This window comes from Molothrus ater, chromosome 27 (genome assembly GCF_012460135.2).
Source record: "Molothrus ater isolate BHLD 08-10-18 breed brown headed cowbird chromosome 27, BPBGC_Mater_1.1, whole genome shotgun sequence".
In the NCBI taxonomy this organism is placed as follows: Eukaryota; Metazoa; Chordata; class Aves; order Passeriformes; family Icteridae; genus Molothrus; species Molothrus ater.
The window spans coordinates 2,189,830-2,201,421 of record NC_050504.2 but is presented as its reverse complement, the minus strand read 5'-3'; the positions used below and the strand labels follow the sequence as shown (position 1 = coordinate 2,201,421).

At 50.8% G+C, this 11,592-nt stretch overlaps 1 pseudogene; it reads right to left on the bottom strand.

The window, feature by feature from the left end:
• Window positions 1-3,825: 3,825 nt before the first annotated feature.
• Window positions 3,826-4,603, bottom strand: LOC118696672 (feather keratin Cos2-2-like; annotated as a pseudogene).
• Between the last annotated feature and the right edge of the window lie 6,989 nt (window positions 4,604-11,592).

Genomic DNA, 11,592 nt, shown 5'->3' with positions numbered 1-11,592 from the left:
TTTAATGAGGTAAAAGAAGAAAACGAGATGGCTCACAGAGAGTACCTGGAGCAGCCACTAAGATGGAGCTCCCATGTGGTGTTCTTTGCAGTGCTCTGCAGAGGGGGGAAGGACGACACGCCCACACTAGACTGCCATGGGGAGAAATGGAGAGGAGAATAGAACAAGGAAGCGTTGGTCCAAAGCTCTAAATACAATATCCAGAAGCTCTATTTCCTGCCCAAAAGCATGCTTTGAAGGCTTGGGCGTTGTTGCCAGAAGACATTGCCAGCAGCTTTAGCAGGGACGGCACCTGCTGCCACCATAGCAGTTGGTGATGCAGGAGAGGTCAAAGCCCCCAGAGCTGATGGGCACTCCGCCAGAGCTGAGGATGTTGCCAACAGCAGCAGAGGTGGAGGATCCCACGGCGGTGTTCTGGGGGAAGGAGCTGAGGATGGGGCCCAGGCAGGGTCACCAGCACAGCAGGCGGCTCAATGACAACGTGGGAGCTCTGGCACTGCCTGACACAGCACTCATTGCAGCTGCTGGCCAGCGGGCAGGGCCCACAGGGCTGGCAGCAAGGGTCACAGGGCTTGCAGCAGGACATGGCTGGGGCTCACAGGTGCACCTGGCACAGAGGGCAGGGAGAAGCACAAAGTGAGGACACGTGAGAAGCAGCACTGCACCCAAACACCCTTGAAGCCAAGGCACCTCCTGGCCCACATTGCAGTGCCCAGCTCAAAGCCCAGGAGCCACCTCAGCCAAGTCCCAGCCTCTCTCTGTCTGCACAAGACCTTCTCTCCCCTGCCCTCTCCCAGCAGAAGCAGCTCTCAGCCCTGGGCTCCTGTAGCCCCTCTCAGCTGAGACCTCCAGGCAGGCAAGAGCTGCTCTTGAAGCAGCAGCAGCAGCTGCAGGAGGAGAAGAGGCTTCCAACTCACCTGATTCCTGAAGAGGAGGAGGTGAGAGAAGTGGATGAGAGAGCAGAGACTTGGGCTGACTTTTATAGCAGTCCTGACCTGCCTGAGGCCTACAGGCACTGTTGTGGAAGTGGTTATTTTCTGACCAGTACATGGCAAATGTGCACCATCCCAGTTAATGGTAGGGATTCTGTCCTGGTTTTCTGTACTGCTGCCTTTTCATTTCCTGGCTAATTCTCTGTTCTTTCCTACATGAAGTGTCATTTCTCTAAGTGCTGAAATGAGAGATTCAAGTGTTTCCTGGGCAAAAGAATGCTGGGTGCATTTATAATGCTCAGATCATCAGCTGGCAGCATCCCCTGTGGACAGATATGTTCACCTGTGTGAATCCTGTGGGTTTGGTTTTGTCCGAGTTGTCAGGAAATGGGCGTCAGTCTCGTGCTTCTTGCCCACGGACTGCCATGTGAGGGCTCATGACACATCATTTTTTGTTGTTTTATCCCATCACTCTGTGATGGTCACTCACCGTTGCACACAGTTCTTCATCTGTATGTAGGGTTAGACCCTGTTGCTACTCAAAGAGTGCTCAGAGAAAAATTGTGTTGGCCTCATTTGGCTCATGGTCTTTCTGTGCACTCTCTGTGGGTCCTCTGGGAATACCAGGAGTTATCTGGAGCCTGATCCTTGTCCAGGATACCTGAGCAATTTTTGGGCACAATTGCCCCTTTTATCTCCTCATCAGAGTTCCCAGAACTGCACATCTTTTCTGTCTGTTCCTGACTCTTTGCTGACTCTGTGTGACCATACAGATCTTTGAATTATTCCATGCTGGCATGTTTGAACACACGTGCATCATTCTGTGCTTGGGTCACCCTCCTGATGGTATGTGCAGGTCAGAGCAGCAGGGCTCTTCCCTGGAGTGTTCATGATCTCAGAGAGAAAGATGTTTCCTTTGCCATCAGGAAAGGCACTTTGTATGGAATCTAACACTGAATGGTCGTGGCTTGAAGGTGGCAGAGAAATGAGCACTGAAATCAGCTTCTGCCTCCTGCACTCTCCATTTCTTGTTTTATGGAGAGGGAGAAACACCATGGCTGCCTGCTCACTTCTGCAGGTTGTTATCATTCAATGTGTCCCCTTCTGGTGGAATGTTGCTGGTGGCCAGGGTGGGACAGACGCTCCTGCTGTCCAGGCCAATGGCAGATACATTTCTACATCTCAGCAGCCTGGAGCTGACTGAGCAGGACTCAGACCCTTCCGGAAATGGTTCTTGGACCAAAGGAACCCATATTGAAGGCTTTCTCTGTTGTGAGATATAACACAGTTGGATCTACCCACCTAGCATAGCTGAGTGCCGTTCCCTTCCCTTTAGTGCTTTTGAGGGTCAGAATCTTTTTGTGTCATGCTTTTTTCTTCAGTAATTTTTTGCATAATTTGCTAGGAAACATTAATGACTGGTTACCTAAGAAAGAGAAAAGAAGTAGCCATTTCAGGGGAGGAGAGTATCTCTCCTCCCACTCTACTCTGCACTTCTCGTATCTGAGGGTTTCTCCTGGAGGCCAGAGATGCCGAGACATCAGGACAGGGAAATGGGCCTGGGTGCACCCCCTGGCTCTCTTTCTTTCTCCACTTTAGGAGGGGATAGAGGCTGTAGTGTGGTGGGGAGGATTCATCACCACTACGGGTTTCGGTCTCCTGCTGCCTTTTTTCCACTGTGAGTGGAGTTCTGCTCGTAAGAGCAGCTGTTGCACTGGGACCATGTTAATACTCTACCATAGTAAAAGAGGGACTTTTCACCATATGGTCAGGTGCTCAGTATCGATACCCTGCCTTTCCTTGCAATGCTTGAAGCCAGGATGCCACTGTTGGGCCCCTGCAGCTTTTTTGGAACTGCTCTGGATTTTGCTGCACTGTAGCCCCGCAGCCCCTGTCTGTTGAGATATCCTGCAATTCCAGCTACAGCTGCAGAGCTTCTGATACACCTCATCCCCCACACTGGATTTTTGCTTGCTCCTGCTGTTCCAGCTCTCTCGTCCTTGGAATCCAGATGGGACACGGGTATCAGCAGCCCCACAGGTTTATCAAACAAAGACTTTCTTCCATCCCTTCCTGCCATGGTCAAGCCGCCATTACCTCTTGACCCCTGAGCTCACGCCACAGCGCCCTCTGCTGCCATGGGGAAATCATTGCACAGACCCTGCCCGGCCCGGAGCCAGCAGCGCCCCTGCTGGCTGTGCCCGGAGGTGTGGTCGCCTCAGCCCTGTGTGTCTGGGCAGCAGCTGGGGCTGGGTCCTGCCGAGTGCTGAGGGACGGTGTGAGGTTTGGATTTCATCTCCTTGATCCCAGGTGGGCTGGCTACAGACCCCAGGCCAGGAAATGAAGGAAGGATCGGAAGGGATGAGTTGTGGTCTGTCCCCAATTGTTGTTGATTCCCATCTCCATTCCTTTGGAGCCAAAGTCTTCCTGATGGCCTTTGGCTGCCAAGTAGCCAGGGATATTCTTCATCAGCTCCAAAGGAAAAGGGCACAAAAAAAAAAAAATACGCTGCAGCAAGCCCCAAACACTGCATCATTCCCCTTTTTATTGGGCGAACTGGAGGAGTTGCCCCAGAACAACAGACAACACGGAGACCAAGGCTTGTATGCAACACAGTTTTAATAAGTTGAAAGAAGAAAAGGAGATGGCTCACAGAGAGCACCAGGAGCAACCACTAAGATGGAGCTCCCTTGTGGTGTTCTTTGCACTGCTCTGCAGAGGGGGGAAGGATGGCAGGTCCACATTACACTGCCTTGGGGAGAAATGGAGAGGAGAATAGAACAAGGAAGTGATGGTCCAAAGCTCTAAATACAATATCCAGAAGCTCTATTTCCTGCCCAAAAGCATGCTTTGAAGGCTTGGGCGTTGTTGCCAGAAGACATTGCCAGCAGCTTTAGCAGGGACGGCACCTGCTGCCACCATAGCAGTTGGTGATGCAGGAGAGGTCAAAGCCCCCAGAGCTGATGGGCACTCCGCCAGAGCTGAGGATGTTGCCAACAGCAGCAGAGGTGGAGGATCCCACGGCGGTGTTCTGTGGGGAGGAGCTGAGGATGGGCCCAGGCAGGGTCACCAGCACAGCAGGCGGCTCAATGACAACGTGGGAGCTCTGGCACTGCCTGACACAGCACTCATTGCAGCTGCTGGCCAGCGGGCAGGGGCCACAGGGCTGGCAGCAAGGGTCACAGGGCCTGCAGCAGGACATGGCTGGCGCTCACAGGTGCACCTGGCACAGAGGGCAGGGAGAAGCACAAAGTGAGGACACGTGAGAAGCAGCACTGCACCCAAACACCCTTGAAGCCAAGGCACCTCCTGGCCCACATTGCAGTGCCCAGCCCAAAGCCCAGGAGCCACCTCAGCCAAGTCCCAGCCTCGCTCTCTGTCTGCACAAGACCTTCTCTCCCCTGCCCTCTACCAGTACAAGCAGCTCCCAGCCATGGGCTCTTGTAGCCCCTCTCAGCTGAGACCTCCAGCCAGGCAAGAGCTGCTCTTGAAGCAGCAGCAGCAGCTGCAGGAGGAGAAGAGGCTTCCCACTCACCTGATTCCTGAAGAGGAGGAGGTGAGAGAAGTGGATGCGGGAGCAGAGACTTGGGCTGCCTTTTATAGCAGTCCTGACCTGCCTCAGGCCCACAGGCACTGTTGTGGAAGTCATACTTTTGTGACAAGTACATGGCAAATGTGCACCATCCCAGTTAATGGTAGGGATTCTGTCCTGGTTTCCTGTACTGCTGCCTTTTCATTTCCTGGCTAATTCTCTGTTCTTTCCTACATGAAGTGTCATTTCTCTAAGTGCTGAAATGAGAGATTCAAGTGTTTCCTGGGCAAAAGAATGCTGGGTGCATTTAGAATGCTCAGATCATCAGCTGGCAGCATCCCCTGTGGACAGATATGTTCAACTGTGTGAATCCTGTGGGTTTGGTTTTGTCCAAGTTGTCAGGAAATGGGCGTCAGTCTCGTGCTTCTTGCCCATGGACTGCCATGTGAGGTATCATGACACATCGTTTTTTGTTGTTTTATCCCATCACTCTGTGATGGTCACTCACTGTTGCACACAGTTCTTCATCTGTATGTAGGGTTGGACCCTGTTGCTTCTCAAAGAGTGCTCAGAGAAAAATTGTGTTGGCCTCATTTGGCTCATGGTCTTTCTGTGCACTCTCTGTGGTCCTCTGGGAATACCAGGAGTTGTCTGGGGCTGGATCCTTGTCCAGGATACCTGAGCAATTTTTGGGCACAATTGCCCCTAGTATCTCCTCATCAGAGTTCCCAGAACTGCACATCTTTTCTGTGTGTTCCTGACTCTTTGCTGACTCTCTGAGGCCATACAGATCTTTTCATTATTCTATGCTTGTGTTTTTGAACACACGTGCACCATTCTGTGCTTGGGTGACCCTCCTGAGGGCATGTGCAGGTCAGAGCAGCAGGGCTCTTCCCTGGAGTGGTCATGTTCTCAGAGAGAAAGATGTTTCCTTTGCCATCAGGAAAGGCACTTTGTATGGAATCTACCGCTGAATGGTCGTGGCTTGAAGGTGGCAGAGAACTATCACTGATATCAGTTTCTGCCTCCTGCACTCTCCATTTCTTGTTTTATGGAGAGGGAGAAACACCAAGGCAGCTTGCCCACTTCTGCAGGTTGTTATCATTCAGTGGATCCCCTTCTGGTGGAATGTTTCTGGTGACCAGGATGTGACACAGGCTCCTCCTGTCCAGGCCATTGCCAGATAACCTTCTGCTTCTCAGCATCCTTTTGCTGACTGAGCCGGGCTCCAAGACGCCCCAGGAAATGGTTCTTGGACCAAAGGAACCCATATTGAGGTGTTCTCTGCAATGAAATATAGGACAGTGTGATCTACCCACATAGCATAGCTGCATGCTGCTTCCTTCCCGTTATAAGCTGTTGATGGTTAGAATCTTTCCTTTTGATTCAACTTCCTCAAGGAATTTTTTCCCATAATTTGCTCAGAAGCATTGACGACTGGGTACTTAAGAAAGCAAGAAGAAGTGCCCAAGCTCAGGGGAGGAGGGCTGCACTTCTCTTATCTGAGGGTTTCTCCTGAAGGCCAGACATGCTAAGACATTTGGAGTGGTGAAAATGGCATTGGGTGCAGCCTCGGGCACTCTTTCACTCTCTGCTTTCAGAGAGGAGAGAGCCTGCAGTGCTGTGGGGAGAATTCATCACCACTGCAGGCTTCTTTCTTTTTCTGCCTTTCTTCCCCTGTGAGTGTAGCTCAGCTCGTAAGAGCAGCCATTGCACTGGGACATTGTTAAAACAGTACCTCATTAAAAGAGGGACTTTTCACCATATATTCAGGTGATTGGTATCCCCACCCCGCCTTACGTTGTACTGCTTGGAGGTGGGCTGCCACTGCTGGACCCCTGCTGCTCTTTCAGTAATGCTGTGGGTTTTGCTGCACCATAGCCCTGAAACCCCTGCCTGCTGAGACATCCCGCAGTTTCATCTACAGCTGCAGAGCTGTGGATAGATCTTGTCCACTACTCTGGGATTTTTACTCATCCCTGCCATTCCAGCTTGCTGCTCCCGAGAGTTCTGATGTGGCACTGGATCATCTGCCCCTCGGGATTTGTAAAGCCAAGCCTTTCTTCAATCCCTTCCCATCTCAGTCAAGCCACCATTACTGCATGACCCCTGACCTCACGCCACGGTGCCCTCTGCTGCCATGGGGGAATCATCGCACGCGCCCCGCCCAGCCGGGAGCCAGCAGCGCCCCTGCTGGCTGTGCCCGGAGGTGCGGTTCCCCCAGCCCTGCGTGTCGGGGCAGCGGCTGGGCCCTGCCGAGTGCTGAGGGACTCTGTGAGGTTTGGATCTCATCTCCTTGTTAATATGTGTACTGGCCACAGAAGGCAGGCCAGGCAATGAAGGAAGGATGGGAAGAGATGAGTTGTGGGCTGTCCCCAGGTATTGTTAGTTCCCAACTTCACTGCTTTGGAGCCAAAGAGTCTATGATGGCCTTTGGCTGCCAAGTAGCCAGGGATATTCTTCATCAGCTCCAAAGGAAAAGGAGACAAAAAAAAAATATGTGCAGCAAGCCCCAAACACTGCATTCACTCGCCTTTTTATTGGGCAAACTGGAGGAATTGCCCCAGAACAACAGACAACACGGAGACCAAGGCTTGAATGCAACACAGTTTTAATAAATTGAAAGAAGAAACGGAGATGGCTCACAGAGAGTACCTGGAGCAGCCACTAAGGTGGAGCTCCCATGTGGTGTTCTTTGCACTGCTCTGTAAAGGTAGGAAGGATGGCATGTCCACACTAGACTGCCCTGGGTATTGCAGGACAGAAATGGAGAGGAGAATAGAACAAGGAAGTGATGGTCCAAAGCTCTAAATACAATATCCAGAAGCTCTATTTCCTGCCCAAAAGCATGCTTTGAAGGCTTGGGCGTTGTTGCCAGAAGACATTGCCAGCAGCTTTAGCAGGGACGGCACCTGCTGCCACCATAGCAGTTGGTGATGCAGGAGATGTCAAAGCCCCCAGAGCTGATGGGCACTCCGCCAGAGCTGAGGATGTTGCCAACAGCAGCAGAGGTGGAGGATCCCACGGCGGTGTTCTGGGGGAAGGAGCTGAGGATGGGGCCAGGCAGGGTCACCAGCACAGGGGAGGGTTCAATGACAACGTGGGAGCTCTGGCACTGCCTGACACAGCACTCATTGCAGCTGCTGGCCAGCGGGCAGGGGCCACAGGGCTGGCAGCAAGGGTCACAGGGCTTGCAGCAGGACATGGCTGGGGCTCACAGGTACACCTGGCACAGAGGGCAGGGAGAAGCACAAAGTGAGGACACAAGAGAAGCAGCAATGCACCCAAACACCCTGCAGCCAAGGCACCTCCTGGCCCACATTGCAGTGCCCAGCTCAAAGCCCAGGAGCCACCTCAGACAAGTCCCAGCCTCTGTCTGCACAAGACCTTCTCTCCCCTGCCCTCTCCCTGCACAAGCAGCTCCCGGCCCTGGACTCTTGTAGCCCCTCTCAGCTGAGACCTCCAGCCAGGCAAGAGCTGCTCTTGAAGCAGGAGGAGGAGAAGAGGCTTCCAACTCACCTGATTCCTGAAGAGGAGAAGGAGGTGAGAGAAGTGGATGAGAGAGCAGAGACTTGGGCTGCCTTTTATAGTAGTCCTGCACTGCCTCCTGCCTGAGACACTCAGTCGAACTATTAATTTTCTGACCACGTCATGTCAAATATGCACCAGTCCAGGTAATTTTATGGGCTGTGTCCTGTTTTCCTGTACTGCTGCCTTTTCATTTCCTGGCTAATTCCTCATGCTTTCCTATATGAATTGCTACTTCTCTAAGTGTTGGGGTGAGAGGTTTTATAATTTCTATGGCAGAAAGATGTCAGCACAGGCAGAAGACTCTGATCAAGGGTCAGTGGCATCCCATATAGTCAGGTAATGTTCACTCATGTCATTCCTGTGTGGTTTTTTTTGTCCAAGTTGTCAGGAAGTGGGCATCACTCTTGTGCTTCACTTCCACGTGCCCAAGGACTCCCATGTGAGGGGACATGCTGTATGTCCACAGCAGATTTCCTAGCTGGTGATGCTTCTTGGCCTTATTTGGGCATGCAGATTATTGTTTGGCTCCATGCAATATCTGTAAGCCCTCATGTGTCTGTCTGAGCTCGGGAACCCTCATCCTGGGAGCATGTGCAGGTCATGGCCAGAGGACTCTCCCCTGGTGAGCCCTTGAGCCCCACAGTGCTGCCTGTTGCACTTGTAGAATGAGCCAATTTACAGCTGAATGGTGCAGCCTTTGGCCTTACAGAGAAGTGTCCAGGGAACTGAAACACAGCCTGCACCGCCTGCACCCTTCCTTTCTTGCTTTATATTCAGGGAGAAAGGCCAATAAATCGTTCTGGCCTCAGCAGGCTGTTATCCCTGAATCAGTCCTTTCTGGTGCAGTGTTGCTGGTGACCAAGATGGGACACAGCCTCCTCATGTCAGGGCTAATGCAAGATGCACTTCTACAGCTCAGCAACCTGGTTGAGATCTTCCTGCAAGTATGTCTTCAACTGGAGGCACCATGTTCATGTATTGCTCCACTGTAAGATGAAGGAGAGTTTCTCTGGAGGAGTCAACAGCTTTGAGTCAAACTCCTTGGGTTTTCTAGCCCAGGTTTTCTATATCCGCCCCTGCAAAAAACTGAATCTCAGGGCCTAGCAATCATGCCTTGGGACAGGAAAATGTGACTTAGGACAAACTGATGAATTTCTGCTTCATTTTCTTATGCAGATCCGGCAGTATTGCACAGAAAGAAACTCTTGCATTCCAACTGGGACCCTCCATTCTGCATCCCACTGTGCTCCTTAAGGGTGGTGGAAATAGAAGAACCAGGAACAAAGAAGAGGAAAAGAAAGAAAAAGAGGTGGGGATGGAGTAAAGGCATTTTAGTGCTTTTTTTTCCCGTTTCTCACAATAGGGTGAATGTTCTCCAAGTCAAGCCTGTTTTTTCCTCTGCTGGTGATGATGAGTAATCCCACTGTTTTTACCTTAACTCACAACCTTTTTCAAGTTACTTTCCCATGACCCATAAAGGATGGAGAGTGAGACAGCAGCTGGGTGCGTCTGAAAGCTAGTTAAGGTCTCTGTTGTTCTGTAACAATTATGGTAATGAGAAGTGTCTTTAGTGTTTTTCATTTACACAGCATTTTTCCAATTTCTGTGTGTGCCAGCAGAAGCAAATCTCTTTCTCCCACTGTTCCCCTCAGAGGACAGTGGGCAATGCTGTCATTTGGCTTTTGTGCTTGTGGTGCACCCTTTCTTGCAGGACATGTTTAACACTGTCTCAGTTTAGAGGCAAGTTTAGGTGAAAAACACTCTGGAATGAGTATTTAGTCTAAAAAAATAGTTTCAGCAATCATTTTCCACAAATGAGAAATGAATGCTAGTGAATGAAAGTGAAGAAAACCCCAACCATTTATTGACAGAGTGCCCACACAGCATGGGAAAAAGTAAATAAATGTTAGATATTCAACTGTCAGACCTTGCTCCCCCCATCCCTTCCCCTCTCCCCACCAGGAAAAAAACCCAAAATGCCAGGCAAAGAAAAAAAAAACCACAACAGCCTGCCACGTGGTGAGGAGAAAGATGGCAATGGCTCCTGTCTCGGGGGAAAAAAATTCCGAAGTTTCATGCAGCTTCTTGGGGAAACAGATGGGAACCTGGTGAATCCCTGGTTTTGGTCCTCCACAACAGATAAAGCAGGAAGGGAAAAAAAAACCTTCTTGCCTAAACTAACAGAAAAACAAGCAGACCAAGGAAAAAAATCAGACTGCCCAGCACTCCTGACACGTGGGGAGTGAGGCTTGAAAAAGCCTGCCAAAGAACTGAATGCTCCTCCCTCCCCTGGGACCCACCTTTGAGATGAAGAAACCACTTCTGGGGCATGGAGTAGATGATAAGGGAATAGACTAATCAGGGTAAAACCAGCCCAAAACACACACACAGCCATAAGCTGGAATGCAGGAGATTTTAAAGAGTCTAAAGAGAAATATAAATTTTGGAGAGGAGGCAAGAGTGAAAAAACTCAGCATGGAAAACCCAAGGTCAGGTCCCAACAGAGGGAGAAGTGAGGGAAATCTGCCCTAGGCTAGTCTAGGATCCAGGATAAGGATCAAAGCTGAAAAAAGCAGAAAATAAATAAAAAAGGAAAAAGTGGGAAAGGAGAAAACAGTGGAAAGGAATTAGAAGCATGGACCATGTTTTCAGAGTGTCTAGGCAGGATCATTCTGAAGAAATTTCCCTTTGAAGAACAGGAGGCACATGTTCAGCCATGGCCACACAATATCCTTGTTTGGAGTCTGGAATCATCATATCAGCTCCTTTTCTGGTCTTTCACTGGAGTCTTTAGTAAGACAGGCATCTCCGGCTGCAATTCCGAAATCTGGTGATGCAGGAGATGTAAAAGCTCCCTGGGTTGATGGGAACCCTGTCAGAGGTAAGGATGCTGCCAAAAGCAGCAGTGGCGGAGGATCCAGCCGGTGCCCAGGCACTGACACACACTGAGCCCCCAGTTGCTTCTCTGCAGGAGCCTGGACAGGGCCACAGCACCCACATCTCTCAAGGACAATCCCAAACCCAGGCCATCCCTTTGGTGGTGCCTCCAGGCAGCCTTGGGGCCCTCAGATGTTTCCCAGGGTCCTTGTTCCCGACTCATGGAGAAGGGTTGATGTGGCAGAGTTCTGGAGGGTCTGTGGGGATGGGGGAGTCCCCTGACCACAGAGGCCTTTGCCCCATATTCTAGGAGCTGTGGGAAAATGATACTGTCAATAAAATTGAGGGATGTGGAGAGAAACTGTTATCCGTGTCTGGGAGGTGAATGCTGGAATATGGGCGAGTTTTTGCTCTCTCAAATCCAGAAGAGGAAACAGTGGCAGCCTTCAACATGGTGCGAGGATACTTTTGGTTTTGGTTCCACTGTCGTGCTCACATGATCCTGTGAAAGCATTCAGCTCTGCCTGTGAACTTAGAAGCTGAGCAAAAGACTAATGTGAGGGAGGTGTTTGAAGAGAGGAGGTTGTGGAATATCCCCAGGCACTGCTGTTTCCCATTCTCTGTCACCATTTGACATCATTATCTCCTGATGATCACTATTTTGGGGAAGCCAGGGGTTTGTTTGGGAGCAACAATAGAAAGCCACAAAGCAAAGGCCAC